This window comes from Tursiops truncatus, chromosome 1, assembly GCF_011762595.2.
Source record: "Tursiops truncatus isolate mTurTru1 chromosome 1, mTurTru1.mat.Y, whole genome shotgun sequence".
Taxonomy (NCBI): Eukaryota; Metazoa; Chordata; class Mammalia; order Artiodactyla; family Delphinidae; genus Tursiops; species Tursiops truncatus.
The window spans coordinates 164,820,039-164,845,011 of NC_047034.1; the positions used below are offsets into that span (position 1 = coordinate 164,820,039).

General features: G+C 50.8%; 1 protein-coding gene across 3 annotated transcripts in view; it reads right to left on the reverse strand.

Moving 5' to 3' along the window:
- The window catches only part of NCMAP (non-compact myelin associated protein), a 53,006-nt gene that overhangs the window by 18,269 nt on the left and 9,764 nt on the right, over positions 1 to 24,973 (reverse strand). For 2 of the 3 annotated variants that reach the window (XM_073794234.1, XM_019938473.3), the window contains exon 1: positions 24,273 to 24,945. The exons of the other annotated variant lie outside the window; for it this stretch is intronic. The gene's annotated coding sequence lies outside the window, so the exon portion shown is untranslated. Of the gene's footprint in view, positions 1 to 24,272; positions 24,946 to 24,973 lie in introns of those variants that run through there. 3 annotated transcript variants of the gene reach the window in all.

Here is a 24,973-nt window from a genome sequence, read left to right on the forward strand (position 1 = left end):
CGAAGAGTTATAAATAGAAATCCCAGATGAAACTTGTCACAAGGCAGATTTACACCTAGTGCCAATAGGGTGGCACACGCCGTGCCAGGGGTCAGTGGGAGAAAGAGACCAGTGGGTATCCTGGTTGAGACTGACCGAGAGCTGGAACGTGACCTGTGCCTTCCATTTGCCCCTCAGTCTTTGGGCTCAAGCCAAGGGCCCAGCCACGGAGTCCTCAAACTACACCTGAGTTCCTACATAAATCTTCAGGTGTCCCACTGTCCCCAAGGGAAATAGGCACAAGGTTAAAGAGTTGATGCCCCTAAGTGAATATGTCAGAGGAAAATAATTCCACCCCGACATTCTGATCAGGAAGGAAAGGGAACTAACATTTAAGGGGACGCTAATGAAGACTCAGGCGAAAACATTCATATGTTTTCTCATTTAACCAATACGACAAGGCGGGTCTTTTATCTCCACTTTGCTGATAAGAAATGGAGGCTCAGCGCTTCCCTGGTGGTGCAGTGGTTGAGAGTCCGCCTGCCGATGCAGGGGACACGGGTTCGTGCCCCGGTCGGGGAAGATCCCACATGCCACGGAGTAGCTAGGCCTGTAAGCCATGGCCACTGAGCCTGCACGTCCGGAGCCTGTGCTCCGCAACGAGAGAGGCCACAACAGTGAGAGGCCCGCGTACCGCAAAAAAAAAAAAAAAGAAAGAAATGGAGGCTCAGAGAGGTTAACTGACTTGCCCAAAGTCTTACAGCAGATGAGTGGAGACGCTGACTCTCAAATTCAGATCTACCTCCAAACTGTGGTGGCTGCCAAGTCTTCCAGGAGGCAAGCAATTTTCCTGGGGGCACTCTGAGGGTCAGCAGCCCTGCTGCAGCAGGACCCTGCTCGCTATCTTTACTACATGTTGTTATTTTGAGCCCAAGAGTTACCACAAAACCTCCGAGAATGGAAGGGTTTCTCAAGCTTGGCGCTGTTTACGTTGGGGCAGATGTTCTCTGTTGGGAGGTATCTTGCACATTGCAGGATGTTTAGCAGCATCCTGGGCCTCTACCCACCAGATGCCAGTAGCATCCCCCACTTACAACAACCAAAAATGTCTCCAGACATTTCCAAATGTCTTCTGGGAGGCAAAGCTGCCCCTGGTTGAGAACTACTGGAGTTGAGTTATGGGCCTGTCTCATAACAGCTTCCTATCCTTTCTCTCCATAAAGGTCTAGACAAACAGGAGAATGTCCAGCCTGTACTTAACACGTGTGGGTAGGCAACCAATAACAGAAAGGATGACGGCAATTATGATGCCCACAAACACAGCAGCTCCCGTTTAGCAAATGCTTACTCTGTGTCAGTTACCATGCTAAGTACTTCATACATATTTTCTCACATACCTTTTCTCTATTTTCCAGATAAAAAAGGCGTGAGGCTCAGAAAAGTTAAGTGACTCATCCAAGGTCCCAGTGCTAATGTATGGCAGTGCTAGGATGCATTCGTTTTCTATGGCTGCCGTAACAAATTACAGCTTAAAATAACACCAATTTATTTTCTTATAGTTTAGAGGTCCAAAGCCTAAAATCACACTCACTGGGCTAAACTCAAAACGTTGGCAGGGCCATGCTCCATTCAAGGCTCTAGAGAAGACTCTGTCTCCTTGCCTTTTCTACCTTCTGTGGGCCACCTGCATTCCCTGGCCTGTGGCCCCTACCTCCCTCTTCAAGCTAACAGTGGAGCATCTTCTTCTTCTTCTTCTTTTTTTTAACTTTTATTATTATTATTTCTTTTATTTTTTTTTGGCTGCATCGGGTCTTAGTTGTGGCACACAGGATCTTTGTTGAGGCGCATGGGCTTCTCTCTAGCTGTGGCGCGTGGGCTTCTCTCTAGCTGTGGCGCGTGGGCTCCAGGGCATGTGGGCTCTGTAGTTTGCGGCACGTGGGCTCTCTCGTTGCGGGGCGTGAGCTCAGTAGTTGTGGCGCGCGGGCTTAGTTGCCCCACGGCATGTGGGATCTTATCTCCCCAACCAGAGATCGAACCTGTGTCCCCTGCATTGGAAGGTGGATTCTTTACCACTGGACCACCAGGGAAGTCCCCATTGTAGCATCTTCTTATCTCTCTCTCTGACCTCTGCTCCCAACCTCACATCTCTTTCTCTCTCTCTGATTCTCCAGCCTCCCTCCTATAAGGACCCTTGTGATTACACTGGACCCACTCAGGTAACCCAGGATAATCCCCCATCTCAAAATCCTTAACTTAACTATATCTGCAAAGTCCCTTTCGCCACGCAAGGTAACATAGGCCCAGGTTTGGGGGATTAGGATGTGCCTATCTTTGAGGGGGCATTACTCTGCCTCATATATAGGATTCAGACTCTTATCTGTTGGACCCCAAGGTTTGTATTCAAAGCACACCTGCTTCCCCTGCCCTGCCTGAACAGACACATCCCACAGGCCAGGTGCTGTGGGGAATGCGGAGGTTGACCAGACACGTTCAGGGAGTGGTGGTCATGAGCACACGTCAGGAGGTAGTACGTGAGAGGTGCTGGTGCTGTAAGAGGAGCAGAGAAGGGGTCCTGAAGACACTGGGCCAGCTAGGTAGGGGTGTGGGGCGTGGGCTTAGGAGGCAACGGGGCAAGCCTGATTCCATCCCTGCTGCACGAGCTGATTTCACATGTCTCAGCACCTACTTCCAAATTAACTACGAATACATCTACAGTTCATCCTGTCCTGAAGGACCACCCTACTCCAGCCCCTGCCTGCCAGGATTTGGTCCCATCGGTGGGATTTATTCGCACAATTAAATGGTGACGATTCTCAATTTTTCCTGTCCAAATCTCCTCCCTGCTGAGGGAGCTAATATATAGGATTCAGACTCTAATCTGTCAGACCCCAAGGTTTGTACTTAATCCACTCCTGCCTCCCCTGCCCTGTCCTGCCTGAACAGACAAATCTCTTCCCTGCCAAGGGCTTAGAATGTCTTTAGTTTTATAAGTCCACTCCCTGCCCAGCTCTGGTTTGCAAGGATGTCCTTTGGCTGCCTGGCCCCTCCATGAGCCCACCCCTCCCTTTACAGAATAGAGAAACCACACCGAGTGGGTGAGCAGGGCTCTCCCTCCAGACAGGCAGAGCCTTCTACCTCCTCCAGCAGCTCTCAGGCTCTGCAGTGACTCAGAGATGGTTTCTCTGGGCCCAGAGGAAGGTGACAGGTAAGAAGGACAAACTCTGGTTTGCTTCATCCTGGGAGAAACAAAGTGTGGGATCCATCTTTGTCTTTTAAAAAATGCAGGAGGGGGCGTCCCTGGTGGCGCAGTGGTTGAGAATCTGCCTGCCAATGCAGGGGACATGGGTTCGAGCCCTGGTCTGGGAAGATCCCACATGCCGCGGAGCAACTAGGCCCATGAGCCACAACTACTGAGCCTGCGCGTCTGAAGCCTGCACTCCGCAACAAGAGCGGCCGTGACAGTGAGAGGCCCGCGCACCGTGATGAAGAGTAGCCCCCGCTTGCCGCAACTGGAGAGAGCCCTCGCACAGAAACGAAGACCCAACACACCCAAAAATAAATAAATAAATTTATTTAAAAAATAAAATTAAAATTAAAAATGCAGGAGGGAATTCTGGTCCAAAAGAGCAGATGGAACACAAGTCTTCATCTCTGCTTCCTTCTGAAACCCCCCATGAATGACAGTAAAGGAATTCAGACGTATGGATCCATAAGGCCAAAGAGAAAGGAGAGACGACAATCACATTGGAGAGAGGCCAGTCAAGGTTTGAACGCTGGAAAAGCTGATGGCTGAGTGTGACTTAGCAGCCTGGCAAAGGCCGAGGCTCAAACCTCTGGCCATCTAAAGTTAAATGAAATTAAGGAAAATTAAATACAATTAAAAGCTCAGTGCCTCAGTCGCACTAGCCACAGTTCAAGCGCGAACATCCACTGGGGCGTGTGGCTCCTGTATTGATCAGTGTGGGTCTAGCACGTGTCCACCACTGCGGGAAGTCCCGCTGGACGGCAGGGCTCTAGACGCTGGCCATCCAAAGTGCGGTCCTCGGGTCAGCAGCGCGGGCCGACCCTGTTCGGAAGGCAGAATCTCAGGCTCCATTCAGACCTGCCGAATGGGAATGTGCCTTTTATTTAGCCAGATTCCCAGGTGATTCATAGGCACATTTGACTTTGAGACTTAAGGAAAAGGAAGGTGGTGGTTCATCTCTGGCTGAAAAATGGCGTGAGGTAAAGCCCTGCATTGTGGGGCTCATCTAGCCCCTTTAACCCCCTGGGCCACTGGGCTTAACCTCCAGGCAGGAAATTAGAGGCTCTTGGGAGACTGACCAGCTAAAGAGAACAGACTGACAGATACTGATTGATGTCACACGATCCTCCAATGAAATGACCAGGTTCCTGCCAATCAGCCAATGGGGAGGCCACTAGCTGATAAGCCGGCCCCCACACCCAGAGCTTCCCCTGATCTTTTTTTATTCAACGAGTTTTCTAGTGGCTTAGTCTTAAATAGGAACAGATAGCTAAGGGTCAACAGACCTTTGAGGGTACAAGCTACAAACACGATGAACAGACAGCAAACAAATGAACAGAGGGAGGCGTTTAAAGCAAATAGAGACAGAAGGGCAGAAGGGCCCTTCAAAGGGCAGAAGAAAACTTTGACATCCTCAGAGAGATAAGATACTACATTAATAAAACAAGAACAGAATGCTATAAGAAAAGAATATTCCAAGAACAAGAAAGAGTGTTAGGATACTTAAAATATGATAAAAGAAATTTAAAAATTCAATAGAATTATTGGAAGATAGTTGAAGAAATGTCTCATAAAGTGGAACAAATAAAGATTGGGAGAGAAAAGGGGCAAAAACAAATTACTCCAGGAGGTCCAACATTCCAATGATAAGAATTCAAGAAGTGATTAAGCAGAAAAAATCAAGGGGAGGAAATTATCAAAGAATACCTGGAAATTTCCTGGAAATGAAGGATATGAATTTTCAGAATGAGGAGACTCATGGAGTCCCCAGAAAAATGAATTAAAAAGACCCACAGTGGAACTCATCATCATGACCTTTCAGAACACAGGGCCTAAAGAGAATATCCCACACACAGGGCCTAAAGAGAATATCCCACACACATCTATAGATAACAACAACAACAAAAAAGGTCAAATACCAATAAAAGGATGAACACTCAGATGAAACCAGAACAACAGTGGATTTGACAGCAGCAGCAGGGAAGCTCTGAGATAACTCTCCAAAATTCTGAGGGAAAATAACCTCCAGCCTAGAAGCGGACAGAGGCCAAACTAAATATCGAGAATAAGGGTAGAAGAACTACATTTGGGGACATAGGAAGCTTCATAAAAAATCCACCCCACCCCATGCACCTTTTCCTGGGATGCTCCTGGAGGACGTGCCCCACTAACGTGGAGGAGCAAATGAACATGAGAAGCTCAAGGGACCCAGGGATTGAGGAGTGCCCAGGATGGCGCCCCGCAGCAGCCTGGGGGTAGCCAGTCCAACTAGGGGGAGGAGGGAGGTACAGGGGGATTCTGCCAGCCAGGAAAAAGTGAAACTGGTAGACTTTCTATGTGTCTGTCCAGAGTGAAAGGAGATCTACGCTTCCGTTGGAGAGTTTGGGGGATGAACTTATGATGGAAAATTCAGCTCCTCCGAAAGGTTTAAGGAGCTAAGCTGCTCCCTTCTACTCCTCCCCCGACAATTTCTCTTTCACTGGTCCACACACCCTCTGCGATGGCCCTAGGAGGCAACTCCTGTGATCAGAGGATTTGGTGGAAGCCAGTCTGAAAACTGCTGAGTCCACCACCTTCTCCTTACACACGGGGAAGCTGAGGGCCGGCGGGGATGCCCAGGGCACACAGACGGGAAGGTTCATTGGTAGTTCATTTGGTACGTTTTCCAGAACTCCTTTCTGATTCATTCAAGACAAGATCAGTAATAACAACAGCAAGAACCAAAGACAACCCGAAGGGACTCTGGCCCGTGAGCACGTTGAGGTGCCACCGGGCCCTGTGTTTCCCCCTCAGCTTTGCCCTCAACCACCCCGCTTGGTAACTGCACTAAGTTTCTAAAACACACCAACTGAGGTTTCTGAGTTACTTCTCGTTGCCACCTATGAAAGCAAGAACATAGAGATGTACCTGAGTTGTATACACCACGGACAGGCCACTGTGAACCTCTGGAAGAAAAAAAATTGGGGGTGGGAGTGCAGGGAAAAAACCAAGTCTCCTCGGAACCAGGTGCCCTGACCCCCAGTGCCCCTGGCTAACTCCTTATTATTTTTTTCTAAAGAACCCAGGCAAATGCCATCCTACAAAATCCAATCATCTGAGTTTACCCCTAACGCTGACCTTTCAGGGGCCTCGCTTTGATTCTCTGCCTCTCCCTCCACCTTTTCCAAGGGCTTGGTTAACCTCAAGGTCTTCGTAATGAATGAGTTAAGGATATAAACTCTGTCTGGAGCATCTGCACTTTACCACAGAATTCGAGGGAACCTAGTTCTGTGTGAGCTTATCACGTGACGTTCTTTCTTTGAGTCTCAGTGTCCTGGGCTATGGAGCTCATTATATCACCTGTTCAGCAGGGTCACCACCAAAACCCTGACAGGGAGGCCTGATGTAGGGGGCGGCAAGAACCCAGGGCTGGAAGTTAGGAGCCCAGGGTTCGAGTCTTACCTCTGTTACTTGCTTGCTGTGTGACCTTGGGCAAGTCACTTGTTCTGTCTGGACTTCAGCTTGCTCTCTTGCAAAGTGCACGGCGGGGATCGGTGACCTCCCTCTCACGCTCCTTCCGTTGTGTGACTCTCCCGCCTCCCAGTTTGGTTCAGGACGTGGCCCCTCACCCTCCCCAAGGCTCGCCTGCCTCCTACACCTTCCATTCCAGAAGGAACAGCCCTCCCCTTTCCTGCCGAGCTGGGGCCTGGCAGGCGCTGGGCGGCAGGCGCTGGGCGGCAGACAGGACAGGAGGCGGGGGAACAATCCCGGCCATTCAAGCTGCCCGTGGGGAGAGCTGGCCCGCAGCCAGTCACAACAGGCCCCGAGATACAGAAGGGCGTTTGTCTGGGAGACCCACGGTTTCATCTAAACCTTCGCGCTCTCTCTCCTCCCTCCCTCTCAGGTGGCAGCGCCGGCCCCCAGCTTTGCTAGGAGGCGGGATGTGGAAGCTGTGCAGACCTGAGCAGCCCCTCTAAGGGCTGGGAACCCGGCCAAAAGGAGGAAGGTGGGAAAGAAGGGCAGGGGAGACACGTGTGCAGGGTGGCCACCCGGGGCGTGGCCACAGGGAGGGCAGAGGGTGGGGACAGTGTGTGTGGGGCACAGGAAGGGCTTTGGACAGGGCAGAGGCAGTAGGGAGGGTTCAGAAGGAGGGGCTGGTTCCCCACCCTCACTGACTAGGAGGAAGGGACCCGTGAACAAGATGCTCCCTTCTCCTCCAGGCCTCAGTCTCCTCAGCTTTAAAATGGGGCTGGGAATTCCCTGGCGGTCCAGTGGTTAGGACTCCATGCTTTCACTGCCGAGGGTACGGGTTCAATCTCTGGTCAGGGAACTAAAATCCCATAAGCCGTGCAGTGAGGCAAAAAAAAAAGCTGGTTATCCTGTCCTTATGCTGTAAATCAAATCAGATGATGAACCTGCAAATAGCGTGGTCTAGGGAAGAAATAAGTTTGGACTCAGGTGGACCTGGGTTCAAATCGCACCTCTGTCACCTCTAAGTTATAGGCAGTTTATTTACTCTCCATGAGCCTCATCTTCCTCATCTCAGGGAAAAAAAGATGGGTGTGCAGCCAGACAAGATCATAAGGAACAAAAAAGAACAGATGGGACGTACCCTGCCCCAAAAATGCATTTGAATGAATGAAGAATTGGTCAGGGCTGCAGTGTGGCCGCAGGGCTGCTTTCACCGTAATAAAGTTTCATGGGCTCTAAACAGTTTATTTTTTCTGATGTGAGAAAAAAATGGAAACATTTTCTTCTGCCCTAAAATGGGATCCCCCCACCCCCCGCCGATTTTAAAAGAAATGAAAACATTTCAGGGGCCCTTGAACGTCTTGTGGGCCTTGTGTCTGCTGTGCCCGGCGGAGAAGTCGGCCTGATGTTGGGTCAGGGTCTTCTCAAGTGCTGACCTGTCCTGGGCAGAGACCCCAATGCCGTCTCTGAAGAATCTCCCGTGGATCACTGATGCCTCCCAGCCCAGAGCTGAGCCCACGGTCCTCCAGTTTTGCCAAATCTTCCAGTGTCAATGCAGTCCGAGCCCTGTCACACGAGGATGACGGGCCCCAGCAGCATGGCAGGTGTGGAGGCAGGGAGAATCCATGGGCCCTGGGTGTGTAAGCCGGCCTGGCTCTCAAGGAACTGGGGTGGGGGGCGATGGGCACTTACCACTCACAGTCACCACCACTCCCTTTTGGGACCTCCTCTGCGTCTAGCACTGTGCTTGGGGCTTCACGTTCATAATCTCATTTACCCCACGTCACACCCATTCCGCTTTATACCCAAGGAAACTGAGGCTCAGAGAGGCCGAGTAACTCACCCACTCACAGAGCTACCAGAGCAGGCTTGGGACCCAGTCTTCTGCTTCCCAAACCAGGGGCCTCCCAGCACCCACCCCGGCCTCCTTGAAGAGTCAGAGGGAACATGAAGCAGGCTTTGAGGGTGTGCGGAACATGCAGGGCAAGTGTGAGTCCGGGGTCCAAGGAAATACGAAAGTGAGCGGCAGAGTATTGTGGGGAAGGGAGTGTGCCAGGGAATGAGCGCGCCAGGGGCACCTGGGTACCCCGGGGGGTGGTGGGCTGTGCAGGGGCAAGGGCGAGGGCCAGCCTGCCAGCATTTGCCTCCACAGGCCAGTGTGTCTTGAGCCGGCAAGGCGCTTGGCCAGGCGGGGCTACTGCAAAACACGCTAATAGGTACTTCATTTTCCCTCCAAACTGCCCAGAGCCATGTCTGTTTAGCTACAAACCACAGCAGATGCCGTGCTGTTCAGGGAGCACTGCCTGCCTCGGGAAAGAGAAGCTCAGAGTCGCAGAGCAGGATGTAGCTGCTCGTGGGCCGGGGACCTCGGGCTCTGACGTTCGCCAAAGGAGGGAGATTCTTAGTTGGGGACAGGGTGCCCGTCTCCACACCAGTCACACCACAGCCAGGGGGAGTGGAGTGTGCCCTGAGTGTGCCCTTTCCATGCCAGAGTGGACAGGATGGAAAGGGACTCTCTGTCTCAAAGCCTATCGGCTGCACAGCTACCCCAGAGAGCTTTCTAGCAACAAATCTGACCGTGCTGACCTCTGCCTAGACCTTCAGTGGTCTCTCACCAGCTAAGGCGAATGAAGTCCAAACCCCTCAGCAGGCCTGTTACCGCCCAGCAGCACTTAGACCTGTGCTCGCCAATGTGGTAGCCACACGCGGCTATGGAGTCCTGGAAATGTGGCTGGTCTGAATTGAGACGTGCTGTATGTATAACATACCTGTGGGAACTCAGAGACGCAGCACGAAATGAAAGAGTGTGAAATACCTCAGTAGTTTTTAAATATTGATTAGATGTTTGATAATATTGGGATATACAAGGTTAAATAAAATATATTATCAAAATGTAATGTTTCTATTTACTTTTTTAACGTGGCTCCTAGAACATTTAAAATTACATATGTGGCTCATTTCTATTGAACAACACTGATTTATACTATGTCCTTCTCTCTTTGCTGCCTCTCCTATCAACACTAGCTCATTCATTTGTTCATTCCTTCATGCATTTATTCATTCAGTAAAAATTCATTAATCATAAGCTACATGCTAAACACTGGAGACAAAAAGGAAACAATATAGGCCTGAGCCCACATGGAGCTTATGAACTATACTTTAGAGATACCAAAGAGCTTGTGTTCTACACACACACATCGCATAGCATTACTTGCCTCTGCTCATATGCATGCTTCTCTCTAGAATGACTTCCTAACCCAGTCTGCCTGGTGAACTCCTATTTATACTTCAAAACCCAAACCATCAAACACTTCAAGCACTTATGTCAAATGTTTCAATTAAAAAAAAAATTTACCTCATACAGTTTGTTCACTCCCACCCCTACTCCCTGCTGGGGTTCTGAACTATTAACTGTGTGATTATGCAATTTTACTATCATGTCAGTTTAAATGTCACCACTCTAAGATTATCCCTTTCCCCCCAACCCCAGGAATTGTCTCACTTACCCTCTTTAACCTTCTTCACAGAATAACCACCAGCTGAAACTGTCTTGTTTGTGACCCATCTAACCCCCAGATCCTGAGCTCTGTGAGAGCAGGGTGGGAGGCCGCTGGGAGGTCAGCGGCCAGCATTTGCCTCTGTGGGCTGGTGCGCCTTGAGCCAGCAGGGAGCTCGGCCAGGCAGGGCTACTGTCTTTCTTGTTCAGAGCTGACATCCCAGGGCCTAGCACAGTTCTTAGCACCTAGTAGGCACTTAGAAAATAAAGATGATGGCATGATGGCTGTAGAGTAGAGGGAGCTACAACAGAGGCTCTGGAGCCAGACTGCTCGGTTCAAATCCTGCACTCAATTAGCTACTGTTATCACCATCGTCGTTGTTATTATTTGTCTGCTTTCCCCCTCTTGAGGGCCCAGGCAGTGTCTTGGGCTTTGTCATGCCCCAGCACTTCACAGAATCTGGTCTCTTCCAGGGTTCCCCATTGCAGGAAATGTCACTGCCACTCACACAGCCTCTGAGGCCGGAAACCTAAAGTCACCGCCTGTCACCAGTCCTCCACCCCCATCATCAAGCCCTTTCAGATTTACCTTCACGTCTTATACATTTTCTTACTAACCTCTCTTATCCTCCCCATCCTTGTTCAGGTCCAGGCTTCTGTCTTCTCTCACCTGGATGCTGCAATAGCTTCCTAACAGGTCAAGGCTGCCTCTACTCTGGGCCACTGCAACCCTTCTCCACAGCAGCTCCAACAATCTTTAAAAACCTCAAGACTACTTCAGACTAGAACTTATGATGGTCAGCAAGTCCCCTGTACAGGATCTGGATCCTTCAGACCCCTCCAGTCTCCTCCCCGTCTGAGCTCTGCCGTCTGTCACTCTGTCCCATCGCTGCCACAGGGTCTTTGCATATGCCAGAGCACGCTTTTCTCATTTATTGACACTTCTGATACTTTAACCCAAGCATCACTTCAAATTCCCATGCTGTGCACTCTCACAGCCCTGTGTCCCTCTGTCACCACAGGTTGTAGTTATCACCTTCCATTTGATGAATGGTTGTGTCCCATATCAGACTCTGAGCCCCATGAGTGTAGGGGATGTGTCAGTTTTTTGGGTTTTTTTTTTGCGGTACGCGGGCCTCTCACTGTTGTGGCCTCTCCCGTCGCGGAGCACAGACAGGCTCCGGACACGCAGGCTCGGCGGCCAAGGCTCACGGGCCCAGCTGCTCCGCGGCACGTGGGATCTTCCCGGACCGGGGCACGAACCCGTGTCCCCTGCATCGGCAGGCGGACTCTCAACCACTGCGCCACCAGGGAAGCCCAATGTGTCAGTTTTTATTCACCCTTTGAATCCCTAGTTCCTCAAATACTGCTTGGCACATTGCAAGTATGAACACATAGTTGTCAAATGAAATCAACCCCCGCTAAGTGAATGAGCAGTCGGGGGTTAATAGCAGCTGACTGAACTGCCTCATCGAACAAGGACCAAGCACAGGTCATGGGCCTTGTGCTTTCCCACCACATGTGGCCGCTGGTAATGCAGACATGACATTAAGAGACGAGACAGGCCGTGAGTGCTACGGAGCTCGGAGTGGGAGAGGGTGCTGAGCAGGGGGCCGGGGAAGAGGGCGTGCTGCCTGGAGAGGCAAAATTTGAGTGGCACCATGTGGTCATTAAACCCTTGTGCTCAGGGGTCAGTGATCTGGGTCTGAACCTCAGTAATATAATAGTAGATTATATTTACCTGTCTCTAAGTGCCAAGCCCTCTGACTGCTTTATGTCTATTTGATTGTCTCATCCTCCCTAAGTGGAAAGCACATTGCAGTTTAAATTTTTTATAGAGGACACTGAGGCCCAGAGAGGTTAACTAACTTGTCTAAGGTCACCAACTGGGATGGGATGTGAACTCAAGGAATCCGACTTCAGAGTCTGCTCCACATTTGAAGCCTTGATGATAAGAATAAGCATTTGGGGCTTCCCCGGTGGCGCAGTGGTTGAGAGTCCGCCTGCCGATGCAGGGGACATGGGTTCGTGCCCCGGTCCGGGAGGATCCCACATGCCGCGGAGCGGCTGGGCCCGTGAGCCATGGCCACTGAGCCTGCGCGTCCGGAGCCTGTGCTCCACAATGGGAGAGGCCACAGCAGTGAGAGGCCCGCGTACCGCAAAAAAAAAAAAAAAAAAAAAAGAATAAGCATTTGATGAGCTCTTACTAGGTGCCAAGCACTTTTCTAAAAACTTTACAAGTGGGGCTTCCCTGGTGGCGCAGTGGTTGAGAGTCCGGATCCCACATGCCACGGAGCGGCCGGGCCCGTGAGCCATGGCCGCTGGGACTGTGCGTCCGGAGCCTGTGCTCCACAACGGGAGAGGCCACGGCAGTGAGAGGCCCGTGTACCGCAAAAAAAAAAAACAAAAAAACTTTACAACTAAGTTTTTATTTATATCATGTTTATTTTTATAACTCGTTTCATCCCATAATTTTATCTCTTTCTTTTAAGTAAGCCGGGTATCATTATCGCCATCTTACAGGTGAAGAAACTGAAGTCCAGAAAGGTTAACTAACTTGCCTGAGGTCACACAGCCAGCAAAAGTGATGAAACTAGTTGGAACCATGCAGAACACTCAGAGTTCATTCTTTTAACCACTCCACTTCACAGCTTCTGCTCTATGAAGGTGCATTATTATTATTATTATTTTGCTGGGATTTTGTCAGGTGGAGAAGGGAGGAGTGACATTCTAGCTGGGAAGAACATTGGGTGTGAAGACTGGGAGGTGGGGGTGAGTATGAACACTTTCAGGAAGGAAAGTGTGAGATTGGTGATGGGGGTGGGACAGTGAGGGTCCCAGCACCGTGGAGCTGAGTGTCCAGGGAAGGCCAGAGAGGAGAGGAGATGTGAGGGATGTTTTGGGATTAAGCTATGGAGGAACTTCCTCCACAGGGAGACGCTAGCATGTTCTGCTCTCTCCAGGATCCCTATGCCATGGATTCCATGTGAGATGTTTGGAAACTAGAAGCCTCAGAGCTTCTGACCTGGCTCTGCTGAGTGTCCTTTGGGAAGTTACTTAACCTCTCTGTGCCTCCATTCCTTTTCTGCAAAAGGGAGGTAATAAACGGGACCACTTTCATTGGGCTCCTGCTTGAGTAAAATGACTTTATGCATACAAAGCCCCGGCAGAGTTTGGCATAAAGCAGCCCTTTGATATCTCATTTCTCTCCCTTCCCCAGCCTCTAGGACGACCTCCCCAAATCCCCAGCCTCACCAGAATCAAGGCTAAAATCAACAGCTGATCGAGAACCACTAAGGTCCCTGGAGACACCAGGTCAATAAGACGAGGAAGCAGAGAAGCAAATATCAAGCTATCCAAAGTGTGTCCAAGACTGAGGAAAAAGAATAATTATAATTTATTTCCTTCTCCTTCTTGCTGTGTCAACTCAGGGTTATATAACTGAACTTCTCTGTGAGGTAGCCCTTGGGGCCGCCAGGAGGCAGGGTTGGTGGTGACATAAGTAAATATTTCTCTGCTCTCTGCCCCGGGCTCGGGTTCTGAGCAAACACCACAGCCTGAAAGGGAGGCCATGACAAGGAGGAAGCTGGGTGAAGAGTGAGCTCTGGGCTGGGAGTCAGGAGACCGTGTTCCAGGCCTAGCCCTGACTTGAAGGACGTGGACTTCAGGCGACGAGTGATCTGGGAGGAGAGATTACAGTGTGAGCTAGGGAGTGGCAGGACCTTCCCTGGGGAGAGAATCCAGCCTTCTCCCTGCACCCTGGCCTGGCATTCAAAGCTCTCTCTCCTGCCTTCTCCCCCACCCCATCTTGGAACCCACACACTACGAACCCTGGCTCTTTGGGACTACTGAGTCCCCAACGCCCCCCAACAGGATTTGTTCCTCTCTCGGGAAGTCCTCCCCTTCCCTCAAAATGGTGGTATGGTCGGGGGGGACAGAGGTGTGGGGTTTGGAGTCAGACATGGGCTTGAATTCCGGCCTGAGTGGCCTTGGGCCTGTGATTTAACCTCTCTGGGCCTGTTTCCTCATCTGTAAACTGGGCTTGGTGATTCCTGTCTTTTTCCTGGTTGCAACAATCAAATGAGATAACCATTGTTAATAAGTGCCAATTAGCCTTATCACATAAACGTGTGAAAGTTTTGCATGCATAAGTCATTTAGCAATGCATGTCAAGCCTCTAGAAAAGTGAGTGCCTCATGCATAGTGGGCACTGATAAATGCTGCTTTCCTTCTCCAAGACCTGCCCAAAGCAACCCCGCCAATCTCAAGTAGGTCGATGTCTTCTGAGACGTCACAGCATCTCATAGGTACTTTGCTTACAGCATTTATCATATGAAAGTGTTGTAATTAGTAGACAGGTCTGTCCTCCCTTCTATTCTAGGAGCTTCATGGGGAGTGAATTCACGCACACAGAGAGGCTGCGTGGAAGAGATGGGCTTTCGCAGATGCCCTAGGATGTGTTGGCTTTGAACACACACTGAACGCTCTGGGCTCTGGCTCCCTGAGCTCTGCTGCCGACCATCAGAGGCCCTCGCTCAGCTCCATGTAGACTCCAGGGGTAAGCCACACCCTCTTCTGGGTGCTTAAGGGGCTTGGACTTGGACCTGCACCATAATTTTTTAGTCCAAACCCAGGACACTTGTCCTAGCAAAAGATTTTGGGTCCATGAGGAGTCCAAGAGGAGATCTAGAAGCTACAGAATGAAGGTAGAAATACTGGAATTGGCAGGATAGTCCAGTGGTTTATGAATTGTAGACTTACTTCCACAATGCCTGGCCTGGTCATGCACCTGGCATACGATAACTGTCTAACAAATGCTTAGTGGATTGGGGGCAATGTGTTTTTTCACTCCATCGTGCTGTTGGGATATTCTACTGTAAAGGAACAGAGGCTACCAGCCTTCTTCCCTGGGGACCCACTCGTTGCAGAAAGAATTGCTGAGACCTTGGCTTTCTGCATGGTGTCTCTCCTTCATTCCAATACCATCAATCGCTTCTGGCTGGCTACAGAATAAAGCCCTAATTCTTCGTCTCATCAACTAAGGTAATCCATGAAACTTTTCCAGTTTTATCCACCAGCACCTGTCTCCTCCTTTTCTCCCCGGCCCTAGGCAGGGAATGAGTGACTTCCTGTCTCCTAAACTCACCCATGCTTCCCAGCACTGGGAAGCTAGCTGCACAGTATTTCCCATCCCACCGCTCACCGCTGAAGAGGTAGAGTCTATTTCTCCACTCCTTTGAATCTAGGTGGGCCCTATGACTGCTGGGACCACTAGAATATGGTAGAAGTGACACCGGAAGTTCCAGGTATAGCCCTTCAGTGGCAGCTTCTGCTTCCTGCCTCTCAGAATGCCTGCTCCTGGAAACCTCCTTCTTGGAACCCAGCTGACATGCTGTGCGGAGCCCAAGGCACGTGCAGAGGCCACAGGTAGATGTGCTAGCTGACAGCCCCAGGTGTGCTCAAAACTGACAGCCAAGTGTCACTAGGCAGCCACGTGAGTGAGCCACTGGGGGCGCCCAGGCCAGCTGAGCCTTCAGATGCGAAGATCTGACCGAGACCACGCGACAGACAGCATCAAGGCACTAAGTCTTGGAGTAGTTGGTTACACAGGGATAGATAATCAGCACACTGGCCTTTGCTCCAGTGCTATCTTCCCAGTACTATCTTCCCAGTACTACACCAATCTAAACCTTCCTCTGTCATGAGACCCAACTGTCCCCTCCTCCCTAGGTCACCTCTTCCACCTCTGACTACTTATAATAATTGTCTGCACCAATCACAATGGCTTTGCAGTGAGATCCCTGGACCTACTTTTCCTTTAAAACATTTAAAAGTGTGCTCTAAACAGAAACGTTCTATCATTTCTGAAAATGGAAAACCAATGTCACTTGCCATCAACAGAAAGTACCAAAATAAAATAGATGAAACGGATCAATGTCATTAAACTCTAGCGGGACAGTGTTACCTCCCAAAGTGTCTGGGCCCAAGGCTGGTCCTCCGTTAAAAAGATGAGCAAGTGTTGTAGCCAGACTCTGAGTTCCAGAATCTGGGTAGTTATAGCATACCAGCTTCCGGATTCCTGGATCACATGGCCATGGTTGTGTATCTTTAAATTCAACAGCTCCCGGCAGCCCTTGTGATTCCTTCACTTTCCTGATTACGGCAGGTGCCACAGCTCTCCAGTCTGGCCAGTTCTGTATTGTTTTGGAAGCCTCCAGCCTTTCCAATATTTTAAAAGAATTAGGTGCATAAAATCCCTTCCTACCGAAAATGCCGAGTTCTGCTTCTGTTTCTTGCACTGACCCCTGACTTAAACACCCTGACTTCCCATTGCTCTTGCAGCACGTCCTGGACTTGTTTCTTTTATTATTTAGGTATTTCCTTCATGAGTATTTTCAATGTGGGTCTCTGTATATTCCACCTTCTAAGGCTTTATTTGCCTAAGAATATTTTTAGTATGACCTCATGTTTGAATGACAATTTGGCTGGCTTTAAAATTCTGGATTGAAAGGGTTCTTTTCTTTCAATTCTTATAATAACATTACTCTGATTTCCTGGATCAAGTGCTGTTACTGAGATGTATAATGTCAATCTGATTCTTGGCCCTTTGTAAGAGATGCTATTTCTTTGTCCTTCCTCTTTGTCCGTCATATTCTCGACTTTACCATGATATCTTTGTGTGGATTTTTCTTTATTTCTACTGTTGGCTACTCCATGAGTCCTTTCAATCTGAGTTCATTCATTTTCCTTTAATTCTGGAACATTTCATCTCCATTATTTCAATTCTTCCCTATTCTCCATTTTTCTTTTTCTCTCCTTTAGCGACACCTACTTCTACCCACCATCTCTTAGGTTTTCTTTTTCATTTGTTCTCTCTGTGTCTTTTCCTGCATCCTGGGACAGTTCTCAATCTGATTTTCCTCTTTACTAGTTAGTTGTTAGTTCACTTGTATCCAACCTGATATTTATACCATCTATTGTGTCCTTTACTTTCAAGAGTATATCTTTCAGAGCTAATCTTTTGCCTTGGTTCTCTCCTGGACTTCTTGTCCTTGCGTTATTTTACAAATGTCTTCCCTTATCTTTTTAGGCATAATTATTGTGCTTTACTTCAAAATCTTGGTCCATCTACTTCAATCATTCTGCTTTAGATGACATATGCAGCTTGATTTATTGTCTTTCTTGTATAGTAGTTGTACTTCTAGGGCATCTGATTATTTTCGTGGGTGAATTCATGTCCCCCTGGGGGTATTTGCTCTTAGTCTGGTAATGTGCCCTGGGGGAGAGCCAAAGGCATTAAGAGGAAAAAAGATGAGCCCCGGGCCAGAGAGCCACACAGACTCCCTCAGCCACCTCCTTCCTGTTGGCACTCTGCCTGTGTGTCTGTCAGGCTTCACCTTGGAGTTCCAGGGAGAAGCAGACTTGGCAGGAGGTAGACTGCAGGGATGCCACAGGCTGGGGTGGGTGGTGGGGTTGGATGGGCATTGATGGGGGAGAGTCCCTTATTCCAGCAGGGCTTTGAGCTGCCCCAGACTCCCCCCAGGGCTGTAGCTGCCAACTTCTGCACTACAGAGGCAGGAGGTAGTGACTGTCCCAAGACAAGGAGCAGGGACAGGAAGTGGGTAAGCGTCCTAGAGAGCAGGACAGTGGAGAGGTCAGTCCACCATTCATTCGTTCCACACTGAAAGTGCGTCTTTCCACACTTAAAGTTGTGCTGGGCGACCGGGAGACGGTGGGAAATGGACCCTGCCCTCGTGGAGGTCATGCTCTGACAATGAAACAGGGAAGAGCTAAATCTGACTACAGATTGGATCTGTTTCTTTTACTTTAACATTTGCTTTCAGTTGCTTTTGTTCATTAAAAGGATATTGTCTATACATAATGGCCTGCCTTGGGGAACCCTGCCCCTCTTCCTGAATGTTAAACCAAAGTGCCTTTGTTCAGGGAAACATCCCCAAGCTGTCCACCTGTGGATGGCTGCAAGAAAGAAGAAATTAACACGTCTGGTCACCGAGGCTGGCCATTCCAGGGGCATCTGCAAATCTTATGGCCTTTTTACTTTACTTCCTCACCTCCTTCCCCTCTCTGTTCTATAAAAGAAAATGGCATCGGAACCCAATAAGTTGGTTTTTCGGAGACATTTGTCTGCCAGCTTCTCGGTCTGCCAGCTTTCTGAATAAAGTCGTTATTCCTCACCTCAATGTCTCCAATTTATTGGCCTGTCGTGCAGCGAGCAGAGAGAGCTTGGACTCGGTAACTACAACGGTCTAGCAGACTCAGCTTAGTTCCCTACTAAGGTCCCTATCTTGGCACCTCCTTTTGGGCACCTCACTTAGTCTTCCTAAGACTCAGTTTCTTCATCTGTAAAATGGAGACGAGACAGTTCATGCCCAGTGATTAGCAAATGCCCAGCACACTGGGAGCCCTCAAAAATATGAATCACTGTTGTTATTATTACTATGACCAATGATAATGTTTCTGGGGATTAGGTAGGAACTTGGAGCTGCTCCCATAAAATAAAGGAATCCCCTCTTGTCCTCTGGGCAAACCAGTCACCCTTTAGGTCTGAGACTGGATAGAAGGCCAAGACGGGGTGTCTAGAATTTCCACAAAAGAGGATAGAGTGGTCTTGGCTCTTTGAAAAGTTTTGGTCAAGAAGTAGCGAGGGGCTTCCCTGGTGGCAGAGTGGTTGAGAGTCCGCCTGCTGATGCAGGGGACACGGGTTCGTACCCCGGTCCGGGAGGATTCCACATGCCGCGGAGCGGCTGGGCCCGTGACCCGTGGCCACTGAGTCTGCGCGCCCGGAGCCTGTGCTCCGCAACGGGAGAGGCCACAACAGTGAGAGGCCCGCGTACCGCAAAAAAAAAAAAAAAAACAAGAAGTAGCGAGGCAGAAGGTGGGAGTTTGGTGGGGAGGTGAATAAAAAATCCAAGTTACATTTTCCAGAGACAACTATTAATACCACCATAGGCATTAAGATTTCAGATAACTAGTCCCTTTTCTGCAGTTTCTTGCTTTTTTTTTTTTTTTTTTTAATCACTAAAGAACAGTACAGGGAGGAGGTTAGAACTTCCACGGCAGCGTGGGCGGGAATCTCAGCCTTGTTTCTCCCTAGCCTCAGGGCCTGCATCTCTCCTGGGCCCAGGAGACAGTGCCAGGGCTCACAATACTTTCCGGGGCTCACAAAAATGTTCTCATTTCTGTCAAAATCAGAAGAAAACAGGGACTTTTAGGTTGAAGAAAATGTTTTAATGCACCAATGCAGTCATTAATATAACTGTTGATATGTTTTAGGGAGGAAGGGGTCCACGAAGGCAAAATTGCATCCCTGGTAAGCTCTGTGACCACCAGCAAGTGGTCTCTGAACCTTAGCAGGGACCGAGGGAATAATACTACTCACTTCCTGGGCTGCCGTGGGTGTTAAAGGGACTGAGGCATGTGGAGCATTTAGCGCTGTGTGGGCACCAGCAAACACAGGCTCTCAGCAAGCAGTCGTTAACCATTTATTTCCCTCTGAGACCTGCAGGCTAAAACCTTAGGGAACTTGGAGGAGGGTTAGGGGATTAGGGACAGCAGCAGGGGAACAAGTTACACAATTGCTTTTTATTTTGCACCACAGACTGAAAGAGATCATCCCCAGTGGAGGAACAGATGGAAGCTTCAAGGCCAGGCCATGCGTGCCGGAGTCTGCCAGAAACCGAACAGCAGGAAAAAGAGCTGAATTTCCAGCGCAGGCCCGAGGCAGGTGTTAGCCTTGGAGAATGAGTGAGTGAATGAATGATGAATGGATTCTGGAGGAACTGAAAAATCCTGAGGCTTGTTGGCCCCAAAAGTTGGCTCGACAGGTCCCAAGACACAAGCTTCTCTGAAGGGGAAGGGAAACTAATGTTTATTAAGGGAGGACTGCGGATAGTATCCTCTTTAATACATTGGGAAACTGAGGCTCAGAGAGGCGATGGGGCTTGACCAAGATCCCACAGCTCAAAAGCAGAGGCCTATGTGCCTGCTCTGTGCCCCAGCCTCACTGCTGGCTGAGGCTGCCCTGGATGGAGCGAGGTGTGCTGGCAGTCCAGGGTCTGCACGGCTCCTTGAGATGCCAGGAGCTTCTAAGACCGTCCCCTCCACCTCCTGAAGCTGCCGGGAAGTACCATAGGATCTGGCAGCCCCACTGAGGGCCCCAACAGCTCAGGAGTATCTGGCCCAGGCAGGAGGCCCCTCACAACAGGCCTGGAAGCTGCTGAAGAACAGGCCTCTCTGTCTTAGAGGCTTGCCTCTTCTCCTTCCTTAGGCCAAACTGCAGCCAGCACCCCCAGGAGTTTCAAACCGCACGATAGGTTCCAGCCCAGCTGCCACTGGCCCTGCCCCCTCAACTCTTACCTACACCCAGCCCTGCTCAGGAATCCGGAGACCTGCTGGCAGGCTCTTGCCTTGGCACAGTCCCCTTCCCCTCTTCCTGCCCCCTCCTGCCCACCGAGGATCTTTCCTCCTGATAAGGAATTCCTCTGAAAGAAGGCAAAGAGGGATCCACCCTACCAGATCCCAAAGCAAAGTGCGGGATGCCAGAAGCCCAGATGTCAATGACTGCATCAGGAGGCCAGATGGATGGAGATGGGGAGCCCAACAGGGCGGTGCGCTCGGCGCTTGGAGGTTGTCCAGGAGAAACAAACACGCCGCTGCTCCTGGGCTGCCTTCAGAGGCGCTCGCATGGCAGCGTGCAGGGGGCATCTTAACACAGGCACTGCTGGCCAGTAATACTTAGCCTAGTTTAGAGAGGTTCCTATTTTAGATTATTTTTCTCCAATATCAAACATACATCTTTTAAAAAGTAAAGCGAACATACATAATTTGGGGTCTATTTTCATCATATGAGGTTTTTTTTTTTAATTAAAAGGGTTTATTGGGCAACTTAAATCCACTTTACCATTCTTTTTTTAATCTTCCATTCCATTTTATTGGAAGATTGGAAAGTAAGGAGAAATGTTGCAGAATTTACAAATCTCAGAGACTCTCAAAGCCCACTGTAGTGACAAAGCACTTGGACTAGGAGACTTGAGGTCTCCCCTAACCCTCCACTGACCGAGTGTATCTCATCCTCTCCGGACCCGTCTTCTCACCTTTAAATGGAGGGAGCCCTCTGTTACCTTTAAGGGTCTCTGTAGCTCCTACCTTCTGTGACCCTGAGCCCCAGGAGCAATGGGATGGGGATCAGCCTGGATGTTGCCTTCCTCCTCTCAAAGCCCCGGGGGTCTCCGGGGGTCTGACTGTCAAGGGCAGTAGGGCTGGGAGCAGCAGCCTAGGCCTACCCCTGAGGTGTAAATGTCTACTAGTAGTGGATTCTTCCCTGAGAAAAGACGCAGATGGTGGCAGGAGAGAGGGTAGAGGCACAGAACCTGTGACAGGGGGAGACGTACCCTTCAAGCTGTGGGGTAGGGATCAGACAGGGGAAAAAGAACTTGTGGTGCTTACATCAGTTCTGTCAGGGGGTGCTCTCCTCTCTCAGCGCCAAGAGCCCCAGTCCTCAGCCCAGGTTTGTGCATCCCACAGACATTCACTGAGTGCCCACCACGTGCCGGACACTGTCGTAGGTGGGGATGCAGCAAGGAAGGAGGCAGGCTTGCTCCCTGTTCCCATAGAGTTTACAGTCGGTGGGAAACACAGACATTAAATGATTAGGAGCAGTTATGGAAAGTGCTAAAAGGAGAAGCTTTGAACTCGGCTCTTTTGAGGAATACAGTGCCTCCCATCTCCTCTTGACGTGTTCCCCCAAATCTCTCACCTCCACTTCAGATCTTTGCTTCTCACGGACTCCTAGTCACCACAGGGAGATGGAAACCCAATGAGGCTGCCTGCCAGGATGTCAGACAGGCTGAAGGTCCCTAACTTTGCTAAGAGTGGCTCCACCTCAAGGACATAGCTCCCTCCCAGCCCGAGGCATCAGTGGCCACTGTCCACAGGGGTGATAACGGGTGTGCGAACCGGCCACGGGGATAAGCTTTGAATCCACTGCAGCAGATTCCCCCAGAGACCCAACACGTTCCCCTAGCCCAACTCACTGTGAGCCTGGCTCAGCACACACACAGTAGTTGGCCCGCCTGGTACCACACTGCCCCCTTCAGCTACCTCACCACCAGCCAGGAGACAGCAGGACAAGGTGAGGAATGTCCCACCCCCATGAAGGGGCCATGGGAGTCCCTTTCCCTTTTCATCTTCTGTTCCCATCAGGTACCCACAGTCCTTTGCTGTGTCTTCCCCGCCGCCCCTTACCCCTGTAATTTGGAGGTGGACACTTAGAGGATGTGAGAAAGGTATTTGACCTACCTAGAGTCCCAGCCCCTTCATCTACGCCCATGTGGCTGCTGGGACTCAGGATTCCAGGATTTTGTGTGCCCTCCCTACCTCTGTGCTCTGGATGGGCTTATCATATTACTCCCCTGCCCCCCATAAGAAGGGGTGCCCCAAATCTGTTACTCTGGGCTTATCTTAATCTGTTACACTGCTCCATCCACCTAAACAACCGTCTCCTACATCATCCCATCTGTTAGGATCTGATCATCTCTAAATTCACTGCTATTTATTGACTACTTACCACATGCCAACTTTGTACTACATACTCATTCATTGTTCATTCATTCAACCAATATGTAGTGAGACCTACTATATGCCAGGCACCATATAATGGTGAACCAAATAGACATGGCCCCTGCCCCCAAGAAGCTACAGCCTAGGGCTTCCCTGGTGGCGCAGTGGTTAAGAATCCGCCTGCCAATGCAGGGGACACAGGTTCAAGCCCTGGTCCGGGAAGATCCCACATGCCGCGGAGCAACTAAGCCCACGCACCACAGCTACTGAGCCCACGTGCCACAACTACTGAAGCCCACGCACCTAGAGCCCGTGCTCCGCAACAGAGAAGCCATGGCAACAAAGAGTAGCCCCCACTCTCAGCAACTAGAGAAAACCGGCGTGCAGCAACGAAGACCCAGTACAGCCAAAAATTAAATAAATGAATAAATAAATAAATCTATGTATTAAAAAAAAGAAGCTACAGTCTAGTGGAAATTAACAGCTTATATTTACGGAGTGCCTATAATATACAGACCTTGTACTAAGCACTTTATATGGACTACCCGACACTCTGTCAAAGAAATTGTTTCACTTACGGAGCAAAGGGAACTGTAGAGAAATGCAGGGTCCTGCCCAAGACTAAGTTATTGGCCACCTAAGGGGCAAGGCAGGGATTCCAATGCCCAGGTTGACTGATTCTAAAGCACCAGCACTATGCTTTCTTTCCCACCCCTACTCAATCCCACCTCCTCCAAGCACCCCTCCAGATCCTCGTCCCAGACTAGACGGCTTCCTTGGTCCCTCTAAGCCTGCTCTAGTATTTGACACACCCATGTCCTCCTCCTGCCAGATATCCAGCCCACAGAACGTGTCCCCACCTCTTTCCTCTGGAGCAGCTAGTCCAGTGAGCCACCCGGGAGCTGCTGAGTTTGCTGATCTGAGCTAGAACACTGGTTTTCTCCCCCTGCTGTGGGTTTTCATCGCAGATCTTCCTCCTGGAGGGGTCTCCGCACAGGGCTCACCCATCCAGACGCCCATTTCACAGATGAAGCCAACACAGGTCCTGAGTGGTTCAAAATCCCTTTACCTCCTGGCTGGCCGAGTCCGCTCCCTTTTCTTCCGGGGAGTCTCGGACCCTTAGCCGGAGGCTTGGTGAGAGGGGTGGGACAAGGAAACGACCTGCCTGCTGGATGCCCGTAATATCAACCCCCCAAACGCAGGCTGGCGCTCGGGGCACTTCTCCGCGAGGGCCGAGCTTGCTCGGCACTCCGGACACCTGTACGCATGCCCCATCCCCATTTCCAAAACCCGCAAAAGGTGACCGATATCCCTCCCTCCACCCCGGCCACCGCCCACCGCCCTCGCGCGCAGACCCCAGGCACCCCTTCCAACGCAGGTGGGGGTGGGACTGGGAACTCCTCACTCTCCCTCTCCCGTCACCCCTCCGCGGAGCTTGGCAGGTGGACAGCGAGCCGCTGAGCCTGAGCCGGGCCGCCCGTGCCCCCCGCAGACCCGGCGTCCCCGGCGTCCCGCGCCTCCTACCTGCTCGGGGGAGCCCTGCGCTCCGGCCGCCGCCCGCTCCGCCTCCCGCCGGTGCCACCACAGCAGCCCCGGCTCCGGCCGTCCGGGATCCCGCCCCCGGCTCCGCCCCGCCCCGTGCAGGTGATCCCGGGGAGGGGCCGACTTGCCCCCACGGTCCCTGCCTCGGGGGCCGTCCTGGGGGCGCCAGGCTCGGGACGCTGGCTGGGCGGCGCCTCATCGCAGTGTCCTCGCGCTTCTCCTGGCCTGAGTCCTTCTTGAGATTCCAATTCTGGCACACCCACCCCCACCCCCAGGCGCTCAGCGCACCAAGGCCACGTCTCCCAGGTCAGACTTCTGCCAGGGCAGAAGGGGAGAAGGGGCCTTACAAATAAACCAGGCCGGGTGTGAGCTGCAGGGGGTTTGTGTAGGTGTCTTTTTTTTTTTTTTTAATTTATAATATTTATAGCCTTTTCTTTTTTGGCTGCACTGGGTCTTCGTTGCTGTGCGCGGGCTTTCTGTAGTTGCAGTGAGCAGGGGCTACTCTTCCCTGCGGTGCGCGGGCTTCTCATTGCGGTGTCTTCTCTTTGTTGCGGAGCACAGGCTCTAGGCACGTGGGCTTCAGTAGTTGCAGCACACGGGCTCAGTCGTTGTGGCTCATGGGCTCTAGAACGCAGGCTCAGTAGTTGTGGCGCACGGGCTTAGTTGCTCTGCGGCGTGTGGGA